The following is a 4,907-nucleotide window of genomic DNA, read 5'->3' as shown; positions in this document are numbered from 1 at the left end:
CCTCCCCCCTCTCCCGCTCCTCCCTGCCCCCTCCCTCCTCTCTGTCTCTCCTGCGGGCAGACTGCTGCAACCCGGGGGTAGTGGGTACGGAGCTGCACCCCGTACGAATCTCCCTTCGGGCCCCCGTCCTTCAGAACCACATAGGGCTGTCCGGCGATGCCCTGGACCCTGACAGCCACCCCGTACTTCGAAGTGGAGGGGGGCTTGGGTCTGGGCTGGGTTGAGGGGATCCCCCCTCCAGAGTCACTGATGAAGCGGATCTGAACCCCGTAGTCAACGGGGCTCTTACGACCTGACGACGGAGTACTCATACTGGGGAGGGAGAGAGAGAGGGAGCGAGAGCGGGGACGGGGGCAGAGGAGGAGGGGAGACAGCAAGAGGGGAAGAGACAATATCAGTACAGCTATTCCAAGTCTCATACTTTAAAGAAGTGAATGTGACAGCAGTCATTTATTGTTTGCTCTCCCGGGAAAGTATGTAAACTGAATATCTGACTGGTATGAATGTCATGCAGACACAGAGAAAGTGGACTGTGTGTGTTTGTATTGTGTTTGCAAGTTACAAAAGGTGTGTGAGAGAATGAGTCTCAGTGGAGTTGCTTTAGAACAGACTTTGTTCTTATTGACCTTCATTATTCATTAACCTGGAAACACACACACTACTTCCCACTCTCTGACTCCCCTTACGTGTGTGTCACACACTTCTCCCAGTGTACTCGCTCGCTCTCTCTTTACTTCCACTTGGTTTAGTTTCCTCTTTTCCTTCGAAATCCCTGCCTAGGCCAGCCCTGCCCAACCAGCCCAGCAAAGGTGAGTCTCCTTCCTCAATCTAGGATCTTTATTAGATCACTCAACTGTAATCACACATGATCCAAAGCCACTCCTTGTGAATGATCCTCCCTCCGTTTCCCTCATTCCGTCAACTCAGTCTCCCTCCCTCCCTCTCTCGATGCCCCTTTATCACTTGATCTTCATCTCTGATGTTTTTAGACTGTTGATGTCTGACTGTTCATGTGTTGAAATGTCTCAGGAGTTCCCCCCTCCCTCTCTGTCTTGCTCTATGGTGACCTGTGCCACGTCAGCTGTCATCACTAGGTCATTACACTGCATGCCTCATTAACATGGTCAGCTGTCATCACTAGGTCATTACACTGCATGCCTCATTAACATGGTCAGCTCTCATCACTAGGTCATTCCACTGCATGCCTCATTAACACGGTCAGCTCTCATCACTAGGTCATTACACTGCATGCCTCATTAACATGGTCAGCTCTCATCACTAGGTCATTACACTGCATGCCTCATTAACATGGTCAGCTCTCATCACTAGGTCATTACACTGCATGCCTCATTAACATGGTCAGCTGTCATCACTAGGTCATTCCACTGCATGCCTCATTAACATGGTCAGCTCTCATCACTAGGTCATTCCACTGCATGCCTCATTAACACGGTCAGCTCTCATCACTAGGTCATTACACTGCATGCCTCATTAACATGGTCAGCTCTCATCACTAGGTCATTACACTGCATGCCTCATTAACATGGTCAGCTGTCATCACTAGGTCATTACACTGCATGCCTCATTAACACAGTCAGCTGTCATCACTAGGTCATTACACTGCATGCCTCATTAACATGGTCAGCTGTCATCACTAGGTCATTACACTGCATGCCTCATTAACACGGTCAGCTGTCATCACTAAGTCATTACACTGCATGCCTCATTAACACGGTCAGCTGTCATCACTAGGTCGTTACACTGCATGCCTCATTAACATGGTCAGCTGTCATCACTAGGTCATTACACTGCATGCCTCATTAACACAGTCAGCTGTCATCACTAGGTCATTACACTGCATGCCTCATTAACATGGTCAGCTCTCATCACTAGGTCATTACACTGCATGCCTCATTAACACGGTCAGCTGTCATCACTAGGTCATTACACTGCATGCCTCATTAACACGGTCAGCTGTCATCACTAGGTCATTACACTGCATGCCTCATTAACATGGTCAGCTCTCATCACTAGGTCATTACACTGCATGCCTCATTAACATGGTCAGCTCTCATCACTAGGTCATTACACTGCATGCCTCATTAACATGGTCAGCTCTCATCACTAGGTCATTACACTGCATGCCTCATTAACATGGTCAGCTCTCATCACTAGGTCATTACACTGCATGCCTCATTAACATGGTCAGCTCTCATCACTAGGTCATTACACTGCATGCCTCATTAACACGGTCAGCTGTCATCACTAGGTCATTACACTGCATGCCTCATTAACACGGTCAGCTCTCATCACTAGGTCATTACACTGCATGCCTCATTAACATGGTCAGCTCTCATCACTAGGTCATTACACTGCATGCCTCATTAACATGGTCAGCTCTCATCACTAGGTCATTACACTGCATGCCTCATTAACATGGTCAGCTCTCATCACTAGGTCATTACACTGCATGCCTCATTAACATGGTCAGCTCTCATCACTAGGTCATTACACTGCATGCCTCATTAACATGGTCAGCTCTCATCACTAGGTCATTACACTGCATGCCTCATTAACATGGTCAGCTCTCATCACTAGGTCATTACACTGCATGCCTCATTAACATGGTCAGCTCTCATCACTAGGTCATTACACTGCATGCCTCATTAACATGGTCAGCTCTATCACTAGGTCATTACACTGCATGCCTCATTAACATGGTCAGCTCTCATCACTAGGTCATTACACTGCATGCCTCATTAACATGGTCAGCTCTCATCACTAGGTCATTACACTGCATGCCTCATTAACATGGTCAGCTCTCATCACTAGGTCATTACACTGCATGCCTCATTAACATGTCTCCTTTGCACTAACCAACCAACTACAACAACAGGCACTGACCCCGGTCCCACTCGTTCTCTCTCTCGCTCTCTCCTCCTCTCCCTCTTTCACGCACAGACAAACTTTCATTCTCCCACTGCTTCCCTCTCTCTCTCACTGAAACACACAAAAACAGAGAGTACACAGTTTCTCCTTTCTTATCAGTGTGTGCCGTGGTGGTGATAACACCAATGTCATGCTCTTGTTCCTGTGGATAGGAAGCCCTGCCCCCACACATGCCTGCACTCCTCATACACACTCTGGAATTAATTGTGTACAAGCACGCACACACGCTCACAGGTGATCAGTGGTGTTGTAAAGCGGGTCAGTGAAGATCTTGGGTGCAGTTTATATATGGCGTCCAGTATAAATCAAAGCCCTGGCTCTCTGAACCTATTCAGGGAGAGGGAGAGAGTGAGAGAGGGAGAGAGAGTTTAAGTACACCATCTCCCTCAGCGTTGAGGTAGCCTAACCATACCTCCCCCTCAGCGTTGAGGTAGCCTAACCATACCTCTCCCTCAGCGTTGAGGTAGCCTAACCATACCTCTCCCTCAGCGTTGAGGTAGCCTAACCATACCTCTCCCTCAGCGATGAGGTAGCCTAACCATACCTCTCCCTCAGCGTTGAGGTAGCCTAACCATACCTCTCCCTCAGCGATGAGGTAGACTATTTGAAACAGAGTGGTGTGCCATATGAGTAAGACAACATTAATAAGGAGGTTGCAGTTAATCTGTCAATCCAACTAGGTGGGTGGGTGGGTGGGTGTGTGTGTGTGTTTGAGGCTTGGCACAATTATCGTATAATCATGTAACCGACAATTAAGGACAATAACGAACTAAAAATTATAATCGTTATAAATCGTCTTAATACATTAATTTTAGTAGAGAGGGGATTCAACTTTATATTCAAGTAGATTGTTTACTCAATAGCAGTTTTTCTATTTTTACATGAAGTGGGAAAGTTTTTAATAATTTTACAAGCAGAATGGCACAATCGGAAGGAGAAGGTTCATTTCCAAACGTTCCAAGTGGTCAATTCCATTGGTTTTTTAGACAGGGTTGTCACCAAAGCTGTGTGGTATTCATTAAGTATGTCCTAACTCATTTTTACAGATGCATTATAAGCTCACAACATTTTTGCAACAAAAATGACAATAACCATGACCATTTGCATGACAATTAATCGTTACCCCAAATTCCATAATCGTTACAACTCTAGTGTGTGTAGACAGTTCAGCTCATCACTTAGCGCATACCTCGCCCTAAGACAGCCATCCAAAGTGTGCCAATGAAAAAGCACCCCGTAACTGTACATTAGTGCAGACGACCGTGACACAAACACAGTCACACACACACACACACACACACACACACCTCCTAATGGCTAAGTGGCAAGTGGTGGTGAAGAGGTGCCAAAGACAGCTACAAGTTAGGTCTTTCAGACAGAGTACAACAGAAAGACAGCTACAAGTTAGGTCTTTCAGACAGAGGCAACAGAAAGACAGCTACAAGTTAGGTCTTTCAGACAGAGGCAACAGAAAGACAGCTACAAGTTAGGTCTTTCAGACAGAGGCAACAGAAAGACAGCTACAAGTTAGGTCTTTCAGACAGAGGCAACAGAAAGACAGCTACAAGTTAGGTCTTTCAGACAGAGGCAACAGAAAGACAGCTACAAGTTAGGTATTTGATACAGAGGCAACAGAAAGACAGCTACAAGTTAGGTATTTCAGACAGAGGGCAACAGAAAGCCTAGGCTATTTATTTCAAATATAGGTCAACAGACACAAAGGATCTTCAACGCCAACCTTTCTTTCTGCATGTATAGGCTAATCATCCATAATCAGTTTTAGAGGCTGAGTTTAAAGCAGTGTTTCTCAATCCCTGGTCCTAGGGAGTATGTTGTTGACCTCCTCACATTGATTTATTCCATTCTACAGTTTAATCTAGGCACTTGGCAACTCTAAGGAGGGAGGAGCATTGCTTGCCTGTCCCTGGTACTGAAAAATATTGGGAAACACTGCTTGC

This window comes from Coregonus clupeaformis, chromosome 28, assembly GCF_020615455.1.
Source record: "Coregonus clupeaformis isolate EN_2021a chromosome 28, ASM2061545v1, whole genome shotgun sequence".
Taxonomy (NCBI): domain Eukaryota; kingdom Metazoa; phylum Chordata; class Actinopteri; order Salmoniformes; family Salmonidae; genus Coregonus; species Coregonus clupeaformis.
The sequence above is the reverse complement of the archived record's forward strand: the minus strand, read 5'-3'. Positions refer to the sequence as shown.